Consider the following 20,782-nt stretch of genomic DNA (forward strand, 5'->3'; position numbering starts at 1 on the left):
TCTGAACCTCAGAATAGTTACACATATGCCACAAAGGTCCTGAATTACAGCTAAGGGAGACAAGCAGGAGCCAGGCTGGAAGTTAAAATCCATTAATCAGCCCCTAATTCATTATTGTCAGTTGGGGCAGGGCAGGTGTTGTAACTAATTTTGCAACAATAAAAGCACTTAGCAAGTGCAAAAGATCACTAATCAGGGCGCACTAAGGAAGCAGGTGCCAGCTAAAAAAATATTCTGTGACACATTAATCAGCCCCAAATTAATTCAGGTCACTTGAGGCAGGGAAGGTGTGCTTTGCTTTGCCGAAAATAATGTACACTGGACAACCAGAGGGTGTGGTGATGAAACAGAGGGTGGCATGGGTGGGCCAGAGGGTGGCATGAGTAGTCAAAGAGTGGCAGTGGTGACAGAGAGTGGCAGTGATGAAGAAGAGTGTCCCAAACAGGCTGGACACGTAGAAACAACAAGTTCGCGAAACTTACGACCCGACAGGTAAGTTCGCAATTTGTGACATTGTACAAAACCCTCGCGAACTGGCAGAAACCCGCGCAAACACACAAAAAAAAAAAATCCGCAAATTCGCGAGAATTCGCGGATTTTGCGGATTGCGAATCCGCAAATCCGCAAAATTCGCGAACGCGAGATCCGCAAAATTCGCTCATGCTTAGTTTATACCCAAATATTTGATTTCATCCGCCTCCCAGACTATGGGGTAATCCAGGGGGAACTGTGTTGTTATGTCAGTTAGTGGAAATAGAGCTGACTTCGACCAATTAATTTGAATGCCCGAGAAGCCACCGAATTTAGTGATTTCACGGAGAAGGGGATAAGGTTTTCCTGAGGTTTATGGACATAGAGGGTCAGGTCATCAGCATAGAGGGCAATGAGCAATTGCCTATCCGGGTATATAAGGGAACGGTGATTGTGGTGCTGTTGCAGTTTGGCCGCTAAGGGTTCTATAGCGAGCGCAAACAGAACCGGGGATAGTGGACACCCCTGTCTCGTGCCACGGTGGATTTCGAAGGGATCAGACTGGGATCCGTTCAGCAGCACCGAGGCCATCGGTTGGCGGTAAAGCAGTCGTATCCAATCAAGGAAGCTAAAAGGGAACCCCATTCGCTCCAACAGAGCCAATAGATAGTCCCATTCCAAGGAATCAAACGCCTTGGTGGCGTCTAAGAACACGACTGCAGCCTCGCACTTGGGGGTGATGTCTTGGATGACAGCCTGGAGGGTGCGCAGGTTGTGGGAGGTGGCGCGATTGGGGACAAAACCTGCCTGGTCAGGTAAAACCAGCCGCTCCATCAACAAGTTTAGACGGGATGCAAGCACTTTTGCTAGAATTTTCACGTCCGAATTCAGGAGGGATAGGGGTCTATACGAGTCACAGGACTCGGGCGGCTTGCCCGGCTTTAGCAAGGATGCTATAAGAGCTTCCCGCATAGTAGTCGGCAGGATACCCTCCTCCAGCGCTGCATAGTAAACCTGTTATTGGATTGGAGCAAGAATATGTATGAAGGCCTTATAAAAATCAATCGCCAACCCGTCCGAGCCTGGCGATTTTCCGGACTTCATAGACATGATCGCATCCGTGATCTCTTCCAGTTCGAGTATGTGATGAAGGAATTTTTGTTGGGATGGACCCAGCCACGCTAGTGCAGTGTCATCCAGGTAGGTGTTCAGGGGGGTGGGGTTGGACCGCTGGGAAGTGTAGAGTTTGGAGTAGTGGTGAGAAAGGACACAAAGTTGTTCCGGAAGCGATCGCTGGGGCACATTGTGTTCATCCAGCAGGGTCGTTATATAGTTTTGGTATCGGGGGGGATTTACCGCGAAGGCCAGCGCCTTACCAGGTCTGTCACCTTCACCAAAGATGCGCGCCACATACGGCTTACCCAGGAATTTGCATTCCTTGTCAGCCAGATCTGCGTATTCATTCAGTTTTTCACGTAGCCCAGGGAATATGTGTCTCTTGGAGACAGACCAAATCTGGAGACATACTACGCAACCCGCCAATTGCTTAAACCGCTTACATTTCATGAACAGATCCTAATCCCCTTAGCCATCCTAATAAAGAATTTTTTAACACCATCAACTTACTTCGAGCTTTATCACATTTTATTTGAAGACCCAGCCAGATAAATTTAGTTTTATTTTGTCCTTGAGTTACTTGAGTTACTGTGATTTTTTTTAACCCTTTCCCCCCACCTCAGTGCCCCCCTAGTCTCCCCTCCCCCACCTAAGCTGCCCAACCCTCCCCTCCACCACCTGAACAAGGCTTTAGGACACAACGTCCTGTAGATGCAGGTGATCGTACTCCCCTATGCCCCTACTTATGGCGATATCATACCACACTAATACTAAATAATTGTAAAATACCACCCTAGAGCAGCTAACCTTCATTGCGCAAAAAAAACCAATAGAAACTTCGCCCAAGCATAAAGCCCCTTGAATTATAATGACTTCAAAAATTTGTTAGCAGAAGTTTCACTAGAAAAAAAATGTGTACTATTTTAAGTATTACTTTCAATTTGTCGGGATTCAACAAATATGCTTGAGCATTTGTATCTTGAAATCTGGATATCATCTCATGGAGCTTCCATCTAAGTTCCCCTGTTTGCTTACAAAAATCCGTCTGTACAAAAAACTAAAAATCTCCGCCAGATCTTTTTTTTGTTAGGCCGTGCTAGTCGAAAGATATCCTCTTGTGCCAGGAAGCTGTTGAAAGCAACTAAAAAAGCTCTTGGGCGATCATCCAGTTGGGAATTACTAGAACCAGGCACTGATCGTCTATTAAATGGAAAGCGGTGTGCTCTCTCGATTTCACGGCCCCAGTCCCACTTAGATAGTTCCAGAAAAGATTTAGTGAAGAGATCAACCATGAACTGCTGTGGGTCCTGTCCTTCCTTTCCTTCGGGAATCTGAATCAGTCTCAGATTGTTCCAGCGAGCCCGGTTTTTAATATCGGCCATCTTCCATTGCAGATCATCCTTGACCAACTGTATGGAAGCAATCTTAGATTTTTGCTGGGCTAGCTCATCCTCCAAATTAGAGATTTGCGTTTCAGCTTCACTGACCCTAGAGACAAACTCCGCCTGTGATTTCGACATGCGTCGAACAGAGTTCTGTAATTTCTTACATATATTCTGAACTCTCTGGCTTTCTTCCCGTGTCTCAGCCCGGTGGGACATGATGGATTGATAGATTAGAGATAGAGAAATCTCTTCTTCAGCAGGCGGCTGCATATATTCTGGATATTCCAGCCCTTTACCACCATTTACCAGTGTTTTTTTTCTGCACAGTATGAAAGTGCTCTTCATTAAGTCCCGCGGCATCCTCAAGAAATGAACTGCTATGTTCGCTGCCATCATTAAGATTCATCTGTGCTGTATATTGTAACTCCAGTTCGTCGCCTGATGGATCAGAGTGCTCAGACAATGAATAAAAATCACTGGACTCTGTATCAGGCATCACTGTTTGCTCATCGGGTGTGGCATCTTTGGTGGTAGTATGGCCATGACCCTGACCAGGAGAGTCTGCTGTTTCTGCTGTTTCTGCTGGAGGTATGTCCATACCTCCCTCCATATCTACACTGGCCTCTTCTCCCGAATCACGAGTTCCACCAGGATTTACTTCAGCGCCCCCCATTCCAGTATCACTTCGGGCCCCCACCATAAGACTTCAGTAAGAGCTCATACTCTGTGAGCGAGGCACCCGAATCCCAGCTGCTTGCAATTGTACAGAGTCCTTGACTGGGAGAAGAGCTATTTTGCCTTTGCGTTTCTCTCTGGTAGTAGAGAAAATTGCTGGAATTTTTTTCTCCATCCCTTCTTTATTTTTAACTGGGGCTGTGACCCTTTAGGGGGCATACTTGTCAAAATAGTCAGTGTTATCAAAGTTATCAATATTAACAGAGTTATTAATACTGTCAGTCTGTCAATATTGTAGATGTAGTGGCTCTCCCCAGAGCAGAACGCAAGCACCACTGAGAGCAACTAAAAGCTACTGAAAAGAGCACTTAATACCTCTTCATATAGAACGTCACACCCCGTCCTGTACATCCTCCAAACAGTCACTCCTTATTTGAATCCTCTAGTTTCTCCTGCTCGCTCAATATGCAGCGAGCTTTCTGCAGACCTTCATGGACCTTCATGAAATAAGCGCTGTAAAAAGTTAAGCTTCAGACATGACCAATCTGCTACCGGCCGCCAAACACCGCCAGGCAATCCGCCAGGCAATCTGCTCCAAGCTGTGAAGTACGAGCTGCGTGGTGGTCAGAATCTGTGTCCCGGACCGCCCCCAGCAAGTTTCCCGTGCCCGCCCAATCCGCCGAGTCCGCTAAGCCAATTCCGCAAAGTCTACCGTGAAGAGCGTTTCCCTCCACCGGGTTGAAGGCTCAGGAAGACGGAGATAGTACTGTAAGTAACTCCCCCGTAATTCCGCTGTAATTTCGCTATGATTTCCACAAAACTGCACCGGCTAGCTGCCAATAGCCATGAGCGGGGCTCAGCACGATCCTTCTATGCGTCCAGCACAGACGCAATCTTGCCCATCGGTCCCTTGGGGTCCCAGCGATTCTACGTGTTCTAGACAGTGTCCCGAATCCAGTCATAGTTCTTAAAACCACTATTTTAGTATATGGTCTGGTTTACCCCTGGAGCCCACTGAGTATTGCGCTATACAACTGTTTCTTTGCTAAAGTATTGTGTGCTTTGTGTTGTATCCTTGTGTAGAGGATAGTGGGGAGTGTATATAAATAAATACATATTTTATAACTACTCTGTGGTTCTCCTTTCATTTAGTTTATACTAAAGGTGATATTCTGGTAAAACCGGCTGCTTTACACTCCTTCAAGATTAAGCCTGAAGGCTGCTCTCCACAGCTACCACTAGGATAGTTTTTTAAAGGTTATCTTTGACCTCAGACATCATAAGGGTTGTTTGGACTGGTGCAAGCTGCCAACTTTAATTACACACTGCACAAGGAGCAACGAAATCAAAAGGACAATTAACCAACACTGGGGTTTGGTCACGGATACTATAGAAATGCCTGAACCTCCTATGCATGCTTTCAAATAGGCCAAGAACATCAGGGACCATGTGGTCCGATCACTACTTGAAACACCCCCCCCCCCGCCCCAACCATTCAGTCACTGTGGAACCTACCGGAGGTGGTAGGCCACTACAAATATACAAAATGCAAAGCATGCTCGATGTGCCTAGAAACTAAGACCCTAACCTACAGAAACCACACCATCAACCTCAAAGCACGCACTAACTGCAATACTAGTGATGTGATATATGCAATCCTATGCCCATGGTATCTAATATATGTGGAACAGACTAAACAACAGGTAAAAAATCGGATCCTACAGCACTGCAGCCATATCAGATGTCAAACAGTAGGAGCCCCCTTGGTTGAACATTTATATATACCCAAAAACACACCCCAGAAGAACTAAGATGGCTAGTATTGGAGAAAGTAACACTAGGTCAGAGAGGGGGTGATCTCTGCCCAGTGTTGAACGTCAGGGAATGCAAGTGGATGCACTTACTAGATACAGTGGCTAATGGTCTAAATGAACTTGACGCCACATACGCCCAACTAGCAGGTCTACAATCAGAATAAGTGAGCATCTAGAACACTATACCACCTACACCAGCCGGTTTATACTTAGGTTGGCTGAATGATCGTATGTGACTCAGTATTATCATAGGTGTAATGGCCAGGCTGTTTCTAACTGCCACATAATGACACATGGCCACCACTGCTACATCGATCTCTCTGAATTGTACTATGTTCACACATGACTTCTATGACTATAGCGATGTCTGTAATGTCCAAATTCTCCTACATTTTTTAAATAAAGCGCTGTAGGTTATGCCCAAATGCGACATTGTTTTTCCTTATAATTTTCGAACAGGGCTTATATGCACTACAGTCCTATATGTGCACACATTCATATTATACTGCACGTTTCTTAATACAAATGTAGTCGAGTTTTTAATGTGTTTAAATGTTTTCAAGTAGACCTGTATAACAAACATACATGCCTTGTTTCTTAACGTACAAGAAAGTATGCACTGTCTTTCGACACAATGTTTTATCGCACCTGTATTGTATCTTAAAGTCTTCAATTCGATCTTTATAGCCTAGAAACAATCGGTTTTAGAATATGCAATGTATGCTGTTCTAATTTGGTTTGACAATACCGGCTGGCAGGACGCTTCAACTACCGCTGCCTTTTCCCCTCTCAAATACGCCTCAGGCTCTTATGTAAAACATTTTTGATTGAGCTGGCGAATGTTAAGGTCACTATGCCTCTTCTTACATTCTTTCTTATTTATTCGACTACACGGTTAGGTTAAACTGCATGGGTCACCATGACGACCCATCCCAGTCTCCTATTGGCTAGAGGAGAGATGAGCCTGCAGCTAGCAGTTAGTGGTGGCACCGCAAGATGGAGACACACCCACTTAACCAAGCCCTCTTCTACGTGTGCCTCTCAATCAGACTGCTTGCCAGTCCGAGTGAAGACAAGTACGAGAAAAGACCATGTTCCCTCCCACCAGCCACCCCATGAGAATTGTAGGCTCGGAGTTACCCACAACTATGATAGATATGATTGACACGATCCCTTTTGTAACACGTTCCCGCAATACGTTTTTTAACTGTACTCTCCTTTGAAAGCATCCATTGATTGACCTTTCCCAGCAGAGCTGATCTTTCACGCATTCACATGCTCCCGCTCAACGGACAGCTCTAGAAACCCTGAGCTAGTATCGCACCTGTGCCACCAAGTTCGTTTTAAGCATCAGTATACTTTCGCTGAGCCGTTGCTATCACGAACCTGAGCAAGTAGTGTGGCTCTTGTCTAACAGTGATATTATTTCACTCTGTGTTATAAAGAGTATCCGTAGAACTTAAGTAGAGGTTTGAAGTCTTCTTTATTGTATGAAGGTAGACACCCACAGGTAAGTGCTGCCGCTCAACTCCAGGACTCCAGGCAACTGACTTTCATTGTCAAGAGTACTGGAACAGAACGGAGCCATCAGAATTAAGAACACCATTTCATAAATACATAAGAAATGTGCCCTCGTGCTGAGTGCAGCACGAGGACACAACAGCAATATACCACAACTTCTCCCTCTTCACAATATTTCAAAAATAAGACATTCAAAAATAAAATGGAAACAATAAATGAGAAATGATATTTAAGTAAACAATTAAAGTAATAAGAATAACAAATTTGTCTATATATAAATTACAAAAGTTGAATGAATTGTTAATAAGGAAAAGGAAGTGCAGGCAATGGTGTGCCTGTCACCGATAAAATCATACCTTTGTCAGCGTTTTGAATGCTTGAAGAAATGGAAGATAAAATCAGGAAAACGCCGGTAATGGCGTTTCAAGCACCGATATAAACTGGTCAAAGTAGCGTGGATATGCACAGCTGAAGAAAAGTGTTTCCGTGTAAAATTGCGTAGCTAGGCAACCAAGAAAATGGCCGCCCAACGTATGCGTGATGAAATCACAACGTAGGTAACGTCAGTGTGAGCTTCACCGAACACACGTCTACAGAGGGTGATGACGTGCGTGTAGAATAGATTGAGCAGGCTGCGCAGGGTACTCACGGCCTGGACGACGATGTCGGAGTAGAACTCTCAGGACGATCTCAATGCGCTGGCGATGTTGAGTAAAACTGGACAGCCGCTGAAAACGGGACAGCCAAAGATTTCAAAGGTAGTTAAGTTTACCAAGATTGAAATGGAGATAGGCCGTCCGTCGGGAACTGAATCAACAGAGGTTGAGGATTGGCCGAGAATTTTCCTGGTGGGTATCTTGAAGAGGCTCAGGACCCGCTCTTCGCCAAATGTTATAAAGAGTATCCGTAGAACTTAAGTAGAGGTTTGACGTCTTCTTTATTGTATGAAGGTAGACACCCACAGGTAAGTGCTGCCGCTCAACTCCAGGACTCCAGGCAACTGACTTTTGTTGTCAAGAGTACTGGAACAGAACGGAGCCATCAGAATTAAGAACACCATTTCATAAATACATAAGAAATGTGCCCTCGTGCTGAGTGCAGCACGAGGACACAACAGCAATGTACCACACTCTGTAGCATTGTTGACGCGCTCCGTCTCACAGGCAAGACGCGAGACTCGCCTATGACAAGGGCAGGATTTTCCAGCATACCTTACCTAATTCTGCCAATGCAGTGATAAACAGGACATCAATACCCGGTCCTTCTGACAGAAGATGGCTGTTTTCATAGCTGTTTTAGGCATCCTTTAACCGAACCCCGAGCGGGTAACAAGATTTCAGTAAGCTGCCTACATCAAAGAGCATGACCCAACGAGGTGCCCTCCTTAGATTTAAGCTGCGCAACCCTATGACGACTGTCAGGATGTTCATAAGCATCAATATCCTAGTAGTTTTGGTGACACCTTGTCATGGAATTTGGTATTAATCAGATGTTGTCCCCTCTCCTCAGACTGTGTCCGGTTGACTTATTGCAACGCACATTGGGAGATTCATTACCCCGGATGACCAACACACATTGGGAGATCTATTACCCCAGATGACCTATGTTCAGTAAAGTGAGTCATGCTACCACATACCAAGCATAAGAAATTCCCTGAATATCTCCTCCTCTTCCTAACACAGATATTTTATTCCACCACAGATACCAAGGAGCTATTAAATGCCCACTAGGATCATCCATAGATTGGCATATCCATCAACAAGTAGGTTCCTATATGGTTACTGTTAGACCTGTCTGGCTTTTTGCGTAGTCCCTCCAAATTATTATTTATTTTGTCCCCTTTTTGCCCCTCATACCCTTAATAATTTTTGTCCACTAACTTTTTCTAGGTGTTGGTCAAGGGGATAGGTGTTCTGTTCCCCCTCATAATTTTTCACCTCAGGCCTAGAGGCCTGTTCTGACAGGAAAATAGTTGGAACCACAAAATGGTGGCTACCAACTGCCCTAACTGCCAAACCCAGAACTTGCCCATAGACTAGTATAGGGCATTCCAGAACCTTCTGGTCCCTTCTGGACCACTGAGGGTCAGCCTATATAAGGCGGAATGCTGGGCAGCCATTTTGTCTACCTGAGAGAGTCAGCTGGAGGACAGGCTATCCTGGAAGGTGGGGGGAGACTAGTGAAAGGGTTGATCTCCTGGACTGGGAAGCAGCCTAATTAATCCACTTCTCTACTCCTCCTTTGGGATCCTTGTCTTGTCCCCGCTGTGAATGATTAAGGGAGACCCTGGGTGCCTGACTAACCCCTAGCTTAAAAATAGTGGGGTTTAAACAGGAGAAGGAGACTGCGGCGCTGTGGAGCGCAGTCCTCTGCCCAGTGGTAGGAACCCTGAAAGAATAACCCTCATCCCTTGACACCAGCCTCCATTCAGTATTGAGTGGTAAAAGGACTTTGTAGGGTTAGGAAGTGGGAGCTGATGACAGAAGAGATCCAGCGCTGTTCCCTACCTTCTTGGGTGTGGAGGAAGGCTTGTGCCCTTGTGTCCTGGAAGGTCCTGGCCGGACGTGCAGTCGGCAGATCCCCTGATTTCCTTAGGAACTGACGAGGGGTGAGGGGTGTCGGTTTCCCTGAGGCAGCGCCGCCTCAGCTGTGCGCGGGACCCCGGGGGCCCGGGTCGCGTTGCTGTAGTAGCGCTATTGTGGAGAAGGTGGGACGAGACACTGTCCTGGAAGCGCCATCGCGCATGCCCCGTGTGAGGAGAAGGTGGGGGCAGTCTCTGTCAGAGGGCGTCATCGCGCATGCCCTGAATCGTGAGGCTATCCGGGAAGTAAGCAGGCCAGCGTAGAAGACGCTTCCAGCGTCAGGTGATCGGGATCGACTCCCGCCTGGCAACACTGATCCCCCGCATCTGCGCAGTGGACCCGCTGTGAGAAGTGACGCCCAGACCGGCGGGAAGACGAACGACGAGGGAGCAGGCATCGGCGCTTCTCCACTTTTAGTACCTCTTTCCCTGCTGGAGCTCCAACACGGAGAAGCGGTGCTGAGCAGTGGGGAAGGGGCGGAAGCCTGACACGAGTACCCGCCAAAGTGGTGTTGTTTTTCCCCGCGCCAGCACCGAGCTAAGTAGCTGGTCGGGGGAACTTGGTAGACTCGTCAGTTGCCGGCTGACAGCCAGATACCGGAGGACTGTGGCAGTACCGCTCACTGAGACAGTAAGGAGAGAGAGGGGGTGAAGGGGAAAGCTGAGCACTCCTAGGATTAAGCACCTCAGGGAATAGAGGAGTGGGAGTTAAGCAAAGGTCTTTCCCTCCTGAGGAGAACTAATCCCAGTACATGGGAGAAGTGCCCTAGCTCACTGTTATTCCGCCAAATACCGTGACTAAGTGGGTGAGGAAGAGTTCCTCATAGGAGCTGCAGGTGCTCATGTAAAGGCTTAAGAAAACCTCTCATTAAGGGGTCGATTACGATCGCGACCCCAGAGCAGGAGGGAACCTCCGCATGGCATGCGGAGTTCCCTCCTGTGCAATTAGGATGTGACCGCCACCCTGGCAGTCACATCCTCTATTTTTAACATTGCCGCGGGTGCAGCTTCAAGCTGCACCCGCGGCAATGTTAAAAAGGCACGCATTGCATTTGCATGCAGAAAGAGGCAGGCACCGCGCGGTGCCTGCCGCTTTCTGCATGCAAATGCAGGGGGGTACCATAGGTACCCCCCATGTGCACCCCCCACCCCCCCTTCACCTAGGGGGCCCGCAACGGGCCCCCGCAGTGAAGTTCCGTATGCTTTTCCGCGGCGGAAAACCGGCCGCGGAAAAGCATACTTTACTGCACATCCTAATATGGTGGACGGTGTCTGGAAGACACCGTCACCATATTAGAGCTTTTCCGCTGCGGTTGTAATCCGACCGCGGCGGAAAAGCTGCGGACTGAAACCAGGACCCACCAGCCATCCTAATCTGGCGGTGGGTCTTTGGTCAGTCCGCTGCGGATTTTCCGCATCCTCGGGGCCGGCGGTGGCTTCCGCCGGCCCCGAGGATGCGGAAAATCCGCTATCATAATGACCCCCTAAATGTGTATCTGTTAAGTGGATATAGGTGTTAAGGGAGGAAAAGGTTTAAAACCATAGAGAAGACAAAGCCAGTACAGTTTAGAAACTAATGTAATGAAATGTACTAGTGTTGTTGTTTATTAATGCACGCTAATTCTGCTGAAAGTAATTCTACTGAGAAAAGTTAGTATTTCTGAATGTAGCATTTCTGACTTAATGACATCTGAATTGATTGAGTTGTAATTTTTCCCCAGACAGAACAGTAGTATTAATTCTCCTGATCAAATGTGTAATTCTCAATTGTGAAATCCAGAACCAAGAGAGCAAAGATATTATTTTTATAAATCAGTACATATTTTCCTAACAAATTGGTGTAGTGTCCTTTTTAAGTATTATTGCGTGGATTTACAGCTGGGTGGTCTGCAACCTTCACACTTGTGCCTCTAGAATTGTATGTCTTACCCTAGGCCAGGCTACCCTAGGTGACCTGACATCCCAGGTTCCAACAGATTGGTGCCTAGCGGTGGGATTCTGACTTGGTTGCAGCTACTCAATAGTAATTCAACGCAATACACTGGCCTACACCAGGAGTTTTCTCCTTGCGGCCCTCCTAATTTGAATTTTGTTTTTTTCAAATTTATTTCTGGTGGTGGGTGGAGGTTAACCTCAGGTCACACTTCTGGGTACTCTCCTGAGTGCTTATTTTATTCCATAGGGAAAGATGGAATTAAATTTTGAAGAGCTAGAATCCTACACTGTGACCCAACTCAAGGAATGGTGTCAGCAACAGGGGGTATTCTTTAAAAAAGGTGCCAGGAAAGGCGAGTTGCTGACAAGCATAAGGGCATGGGTGGAAGCTCATTCAGGGGAGGAACCGGACACAGAAGGGAGTGACAGGGACACTGTCCTTGAGACTGCAATGTTGTACCAAGCTGGAGGGGGGAATCTGCTGACAGGTCCCAGGACACCTTCGAGGGTGGGCAGCAGTGTCTCAGAGAGGGATTTAACTGATGCTGAGCTGGAAGATAGGAGGGAGGAGAGGAGAATGAAGTTGGAATTAGCTAGAATGGAAATGGAGAGGGAAGACAGGAGGTTAGCCCATGAGCGAACCATCAAGGAGCTAGACCTACAAGCCTTAACCCTAAGGTCTCCCAATCCAGATAATGGTGGCAGCGAAAATAAGGTGAATACCAGGGAATCCAGACCCTATCTACCCAAGGATGTCATTGCAAGTTACACCACAGGCGATGACATTGCCAAATGGTTAGCCGCATACGAAGTTTCTTTAAGGGCTCACGGGATCTTAGAAACTCACTGGGGGGTTGGGCTGTATAAATACATGCCACCTGCTGGCAGGGACGCCTTGTTGGCTCTGGAGCAGGATGAGCAAACCCACTACCCTACAATGAAGGTGGCACTGGTGAAAAAGTTTGGACTTACCCCTGAATGATACAGACAGAAATTCAGGGGAAGTCACAAACTGAGTACCCAGAATTGGGTAGATTTCTTAGACTACGCCAAGAAAGCTTTGGAGGGTTGGGTCAAGGGCAGAGAGGTGAAGGATTATGAGGGGCTGTACAATCTATTTTTGAAAGAACACCTCCTCGAGAAATGTTTTCCCGAGCTGCGCCAGCACCTGGTGGACAGCAAGCTGACCAATTCCCGGAAGCTTGCAGAGGAGGCGGATACCTGGGCAAGTACCCGGGAGTCCTTAAAGGGGACTGGAGGGGATTCTCAAAAAGCCGGACAGGGCGCCCCCCAGAAGAAGGAGGGGGGAGATAAAAAGAAGGAGTTCTCCAAAGGTCCCCAAAATAATTTCCAAGGAAAGGGAGCAGGTTTCACCCCTAAGGCAAACCCACCCAGAAACCCTAATCCTGGCCAAAGCCAGCAGCCAAGGGTTCTCCACTGTTTTGAGTGTGGTGGTGTTGGACATTATAAGGGAGATGTCAGATGCCCAAAGAGACCACCCCCTCCCACCGGAGGAAAACCACCGGGAGTAGCTAATGTAGCGCTCGGGGAGGAGTTGCCCTTAGATAAGGGGGGTGAGTGGGCGGGTGTCACCTTAGTGTCCCTGGGAGAACGGCAGATGGTTCCAAAGATCCAGGTGCCCCCAAATACTGCAAAGTATGGGCAATGGGTCACCATCAATGGCCAGAGAGGGGAGGCTCTGAGAGATACAGGAGCCAGTATGACTATGGTGAGAAGTCAACTGGTGTCTCCAGAGCAGGTGGTTCCCAATGTACTCCACCCCGCCGCGATGGCTGACGGCAGAATGGGCCACTATCCAGTGGCTGAGGTTCCCTTTGAGTGGGAGGGGGTTGCAGGTTCACTTCGAGTTGCCGTAAGCCCTGCCGTGCCAGTCGATTGTCTGTTGGGGAATGACATGGAGCACAACACTTGGAGAGAGGTGGAATACCGGACGCATTCTGCGATGCTGGGTACACCTGACTGGGCCTGTGTAAGCACACGGTCTGCGACTACCCGGAGAGGGAGTTCGCCTGGGTTGGAGCCTGGAACAATGGCCCAACCCGCTGCTAAAAAGGGACAGACCCGGAGACAGGAAGAGCCTGCTCCGGCTTCCACACCCCATGTGACAGATCGGCCACCTGCAGTGGTGGACCAGGAGTCCGTGGAGGGGGAAGTAGACTCTCTGGAGGATTTACCCATCCCTGCTGAGTGGCATGTGGAGGGAGGTCCTACCAGAGAGGAAATCTGTAAGGGGCAGAGGGAGTGCCCTACCCTTGAGGGACTGAGGCGACAGGCTGAAGCCCAAGCAGCAGGTGATGTTACGGGACACTACCATATTTACTGGGAGGATGGACTCCTCTACAGTGAACCCAAGGTACCCTTGCCTGGTTCATCAAGGGCCTTGGTAGTCCCGCAACAATACCGAGCCTTTCTGCTGGAATTGGCTCATGCTATACCCCTGGCAGGACACTTAGGCCAGGACAAGACCTTTGCACGGCTGGTCCTCCACTTTTACTGGCCTCAGATGAAAGTGGCGTCCAACACTTACTGTTGGACATGTGTAACCTGTCAGGCCAGTGGGAAAACAGGGGTGAAGCTGAAGGCTCCCCTGGAACCACTTCCAGTCGTTAGCACACCCTTTGAGAGGGTGGGCATCAACATTGTAGGGCCTTTAGATCCACCAACCACAGCTGGTCACAGGTTCATCCTGGTCCTGGTGGATCATGCCACACGGTACCCAGAGGCAATTCCTCTGAGGACAGTCACTGCACCTGTGGTGGCTAGAGCCCTAATGGGGATCTTTACCCGAGTGGGATTCCCCAAGGAAGTTGTGTACGACAGGGGGACCAACTTCATGTCAGCTTACATGCGGGCAATGTGGAAGGAGTGTGGAGTGACCTACCGGTTCACCACTCCTCATCACCCCCAGTCAAATGGACTGGTTGAGAGGTTTAATAAGACCTTGAAGGGCATGATCAGAAGTCTGCCCGAAAGCCTGCGGAGGAAATGGGACGTCCTCCTACCCTGTTTGCTCTTTTCTTACAGGGCAGTGCCACAGAAGGGAGCGGGCTTCAGCCCCTTCGAGCTTCTGTATGGGCACCCTGTACGCGGTTCTCTCAGCCTGGTGAAGGATGGTTGGGAGAAGTCTCCCAGGAAACCCCCCCAGGATGTGGTGAGCTACATGCTGGCCTTCAGGAGCCAAATGGCAAAGTTGTGGAAGCAGGCTTCTGACAACTTGGAGGCCAGCCAGGCAGTCATGAAAGAGTGGTATGACCACAATGCTCACCAGGTGGAATTGGAGCCTGGCCAGAAAGTGTGGGTGATGGAGCCTGGAGAGCTTAGTGCCCTCCAGGATCGCTGGACAGGCCCCTTTGAAGTGTTGGAGAAGAAGGGTAAGGCCACATACCCGGTGGACCTTAAGACCCCTCGTCAGCCCCTACGGGTGCTGCATGCCAACCGTCTCAAACCCCACCATGAGAGGCCCAAAGTCATGTTGATGATGGTGATTGACGGGGAAGAGGAAGCGGAAAGCGAACCTCTCCCAGATCTATTCTCATCTCAAGAGAAGGATGGGTCAGTGGAGGGAGTGATTCTCTCTCCCACTCTAACTCCTGAGCAACGGGAGGACTGCCGCCAGATCCTGGAGCAGTACTCTACGTTGTTCTCCCTTGTCCCGGGAAGGACTCACCTGTGTACCCATGATGTGGACACAGGGGACAGCCCACCAGTGAAGTCGAAGACCTACCGGCTGTCCGACAAGGTGAAGGCTAGCATTCATGGAGAGGTTGCCAAGATGCTAGAGCTGGGAGTTATTGAACCTTCTAACAGCCCTTGGTCCAGTCCGGTGGTGCTCGTGCCAAAAGCCGCACCACCAGGCACCACACCCGAACTGAGATTCTGTGTGGATTACCGAGGACTGAACTCAGTCACAAAGACTGATGCTCATCCGATCCCTAGGGCGGATGAATTAATTGACCGGCTAGGAGCTGCCCAATATCTGAGTACCTTTGACCTCACTTCGGGGTACTGGTAGATCTCCTTGACAGATGGAGCAAAGGAAAGGTCAGCCTTCTCCACGCCTGAGGGACACTTCCAGTTTTGCGTGATGCCCTTTGGGCTCAAAAATGCCCCTGCCACATTTCAGCGGCTGGTGAACCAGGTCCTCTCTGGAATGGAGAGTTTCTCTGCTGCTTACCTGGATGACATTGCTGTCTTCAGTAGCAGTTGGGAGGACCATTTGCAGCATTTGCAAGCAGTTCTCCAGGCCCTGAAACAAGCTGGATTGACAATCAAGGCCAGCAAATGCCAGATTGGGCAGGGGTCGGTTGTGTACCTTGGACACTTGGTGGGTAGGGGGACTGTGCAGCCCCTGCAGGCGAAGATTGAGGCAATCATGGCCTGGGAACCCCCCAAGACACAGACTGAGGTCCGAGCTTTCCTGGGCCTCACAGGCTACTACCGTCGCTTTGTGAAGGGGTATGGCACTATTGTAGCGCCCCTCACAGAGCTCACCTCAAAGAAACAACCTCGACGGGTAGTTTGGACGGGAGCTTGTCAGCAAGCTTTTGAGAAATTGAAGCAGGCGATGTGTGCGGCACCGGTCCTGAAGGCCCCAGACTTCTCCAAGGAGTTCATTGTCCAGACAGATGCATCAGAACATGGCATTGGGGCAGTGTTATCGCAACTAAATGAAGAGGGCCTGGATCAGCCTGTAGTCTTCTTATCCAAGAGACTGCTTCCCCGGGAACAGAAGTGGAGTGCAATTGAGAGGGAAGCTTTTGCGGTGGTGTGGGCTCTGAAGAAGCTGCGGCCATACCTCTTTGGCTCGCACTTCCTGGTTCAGACTGACCACCGACCCCTTCGTTGGCTGATGCAAATGAAGGGGGAAAATCCCAAGCTGTTGAGGTGGTCCATCTCCCTACAGGGAATGGACTTCCGGGTGGAACATCGGCCTGGAGTGGACCACGCCAATGCAGACGGTCTCTCCAGGTATTTCCGCCTTAGTGATGAGGACTCCCAAGGGGTTGGGTAGTTCTCCCCACTTTCAGCTGGGGGGGACGCGTGTTAGACCTGTCTGGCTTTTTGCGTAGTCCCTCCAAATTATTATTTATTTTGTCCCCTTTTTGCCCCTCATACCCTTAAAAATTTTTGTCCACTAACTTTTTCTAGGTGTTGGTCAAGGGGATAGGTGTTCTTTTCCCCCTCATAATTTTTCACCTCAGGCCTAGAGGCCTGTTCTGACAGGAAAATAGTTGGAGCCACAAAATGGTGGCTACCAACTGCCCTAACTGCCAAACCCAGAACTTGCCCATAGACTAGTATAGGGCATTCCAGAACCTGATGGTCCCTTCCGGACCACTGAGGGTCAGCCTATATAAGGCGGAATGCTGGGCAGCCATTTTGTCTACCTGAGAGAGTCAGCTGGAGGACAGGCTATCCTGGAAGGTGGGGGGAGACTAGTGAAAGGGTTGATCTCCTGGACTGGGAAGCAGCCAAATTAATCCACTTCTCTACTCCTCCTTTGGGATCCTTGTCTTGTCCCCGCTGTGAATGATTAAGGGAGACCCTGGGTGCCTGACTAACCCCTAGCTTAAAAATAGTGGGGTGTAAACAGGAGAAGGAGACTGCGGCGCTGTGGAGCGCAGTCCTCTGCCCAGTGGTAGGAACCCTGAAAGAATATCCCTCATCCCTTGACACCAGCCTCCATTCAGTATTGAGTGGTAAAAGGACTTTGTAGGGTTAGGAAGTGGGAGCTGATGACAGAAGAGATCCAGCGCTGTTCCCTACCTTCTTGGGTGTGGAGGAAGGCCTGTGCCCTTGTGTCCTGGAAGGTCCTGGCCGGACGTGCAGTCGGCAGATCCCCTGATTTCCTTAGGAACTGACGAGGGGTGAGGGGTGTCGGTTTCCCTGAGGCAGCGCCGCCTCAGCTGTGCGCGGGACCCCGGGGGCCCGGGTCGCGTTGCTGTAGTAACGCTATTGTGGAGAAGGTGGGACGAGACACTGTCCTGGAAGCACCATCACGCATGCCCCGTGTGAGGAGAAGGTGGGGGCAGTCTCTGTCACAGGGCGCCATCGCGCATGCCCTGAATCGTGAGGCTATCCGGGAAGTAAGCAGGCCAGCGTAGGAGACGCTTCCAGCGTCAGGTGATCGGGATCGACTCCCGCCTGGCAACACTGATCCCCCGCATCTGCGCAGTGGACCCGCTGTGAGAAGTGACGCCCAGACCGGCGGGAAGACGAACGACGAGGGAGCAGGCATCGGCGCTTCTCCGCTTTTAGTACATTTTTCCCTGCTGGAGCTCCAACACGGAGGAGCGGCGCTGAGCAGTGGGGAAGGGGCGGAAGCCTGACACGAGTACCCGCCAAAGTGGTGTTGTTTTTCCCCACGCCAGCACCGAGCTAAGTAGCTGGTCGGGGGAACTTGGCAGACTCGTCAGTTGCCGGCTGACAGCCAGATACCGGAGGACTGTGGCAGTACCGCTCACTGAGACAGTAAGGAGAGAGAGGGGGTGAAGGGGAAAGCTGAGCACTCCTAGGATTAAGCACCTCAGGGAATAGAGGAGTGGGAGTTAAGCAAAGGTCTTTCCCTCCTGAGGAGAACTAATCCCAGTACATGGGAGAAGTGCCCTAGCTCACTGTTATTCCGCCAAATACCGTGACTAAGTGGGTGAGGAAGAGTTCCTCATAGGAGCTGCAGGTGCTCATGTAAAGGCTTAAGAAAACCTCTCATTAAATGTGTATCTGTTAAGTGGATATAGGTGTTAAGGGAGGAAAAGGTTTAAAAACCATAGAGAAGACAAAGCCAGTACAGTTTAGAAACTAATGTAATGAAATGTACTAGTGTTGTTGTTTATTAATGCACGCTAATTCTGCTGAAAGTAATTCTACTGAGAAAAGTTAGTATTTCTGAATGTAGCATTTCTGACTTAATGACATCTGAATTGATTGAGTTGTAATTTTTCCCCAGACAGAAAAGTAGTATTAATTCTCCTGATCAAATGTGTAATTCTCAATTGTGAAATCCAGAACCAAGAGAGCAAAGATATTATTTTTATAAATCAGTACATATTTTCCTAACAAATTGGTGTAGTGTCCTTTTTAAGTGTTATTGCGTGGATTTACTGCTGGGTGGTCTGCAACCTTCACACTTGTGCCTCTAGAATTGTATGTCTTACCCTGGGCCAGGCTACCCTAGGTGACCTGACATCCCAGGTTCCAACAGTTACCAACTTGGTATTTCACCACATTGTACTACATGCACTGAACAATATCTATTACTTCCAGGTACTCTCTACACAATTGCGTCCTGATGAAGACCCCACATTGAGGAACAAATCACCCTCCTTCATACAGGGGTCGAAACGTAGACTACCATACACCCTCAAACCCATAGGAACAGAACAAGCCAAATCAATTTGTACCTATGTGTTATGATTATAGGGGGACTACGGTCCAAAATGAGGCCGTAAAGGTTTCACTGTATATTACTGTAAATGTGCTTATGTCACTATACATTTACCCTGTCCCTCACTCATCTACTCACCCCCAATTCCTACAAACGTTCCTCTTCTATGTCACACTGTGAGCACTGGAAATATCACATGTACTAAGGACATATCAAAGTTGATACATGGAATAACATTAATGCTTTGAATCTCAAAAGCATACAATGAATGTTTCACTTATGTAAATAAATTCCAGTTTTTGTTGAATCGAATACAAATTGTTTTTTTATGGTGAACTGTTCATTGTCACATGTTTAAGAATGCAATGAACTACCACAACCACTTTCTGAACGTACTGTTCACTTTAACTAGTGGACAGCATATACCAGGCCAACTTCTCACAGTAAGAAGAACAGTTAAGGAGCAACAAACAGTGCAACAATCAAAATTTTTAAAAACGGCAATACACACAAGAATGTTTGAAGTTTTAAGACAAAAAGTGGTTAGAAAATTGAAGCTTCAATGAAAGGCATCAGTTTGAGGTGTTATTGCTTATTGCGATATGGTGGAAGTGGGTTATTTCAGTGAAAGACCATGGCACTTAACCACTTGGTTGGTGCTCAAGGTCCAAGATTGAAGCTGGATAGGGTTTGTTAGAGTGGGATACGTTGTTGACTTCCCCTAAAGCCACTGGTTTCGGTGCCAAACCTCAGAGAGGAACAGACTTGAATTTCGGAGCTGTGGAAGTAGTTTTACCTCTGGGATATAATTGCTGCCTCACCCTGGACTGAGGTTTTACCTTTGGACAAAGTCACTTTTTTGCTTCACAAGAACTACCAATGGAAAGGCTTTCAGCAACAGTTAATAGGGATTAATATGTCCTTATACATTTACCAATAGTTCACACTGAACCACTTTTATGTGTGACAAAAACGTTCAACCTGAATAACCCAATTTTCTTGCCCACTGAAGCCGAGTCCTCCATGTTGGTACCTCTGAACCTTGTCCTCGTCCTACAGAGGTGGAAAAAAAGTTCCATTGTACTTCAAGTACTGAGAAAGTTCCTCATGCTCACTTCTGCAGCACTCCAGGCATCATAGCAATATTCTAGGCACCAGGTCCCTCTCCAGGCAGGACTCCTACAGAATTCAGTCTTCATGGGTCAGTTGAGCCATGGAGCTGGGGGTCCTGCTTTTTGTGTCCCTGGAGCTGGCAAGCTGGAGGTCAAATATTTGTTCCCAGCAGGAGCAGTTCCCGTGCCTGTGTAGCTGTAAGAGTCAGGAGTCCTTGAACCCTGTTTTCCAGTAGGGTCTTTTTTTCATATGTTGTCTTCTTCAGTCCAGAAGAGTTTTGAGGAGGTGGTGATGAGATGTTAATCGATCAGCTTAGTCAGCTGTTTGGTATGCTAATTTTGGTGGCGATTCATGCAGGGCAAAACGAGTAAAGAGGAGTGAAAAATGTTGTGGATCCCCATTGTGCCCCCTTTGGAAATTTTTCTGTGCTTACCTCAAAAACAGATCCATGCCCAACTTGGCTCGAAAGTAGAAGTTTACTCATAGTGTGTGCTTTCATTGGCTTGGACTTCTGTTCAGTTCAGACGTTTTTTGCAAATATAAGCCATTAAAAAAAGTTGTGGCTCGAAAGCGTTTATGTATGGTTCTTCTATTTTAAATTGTGATTTAGAAAATTGCTAAGTCTGTCAGGTTTGATATTTTTGTCAAATGTAATGGGATAATTAAGGGTGTCGATTTTCCTGGTGTGGAGAATACATTTCTACAGATGTGAGGGATGACAATGAGAGGTGCCCATTCCATGGAAAGTGCTTGGGGGTCCAAAGAA

The sequence above is a fragment of the Lissotriton vulgaris genome, chromosome 9, assembly GCF_964263255.1.
Source record: "Lissotriton vulgaris chromosome 9, aLisVul1.2, whole genome shotgun sequence".
Taxonomy (NCBI): domain Eukaryota; kingdom Metazoa; phylum Chordata; class Amphibia; order Caudata; family Salamandridae; genus Lissotriton; species Lissotriton vulgaris.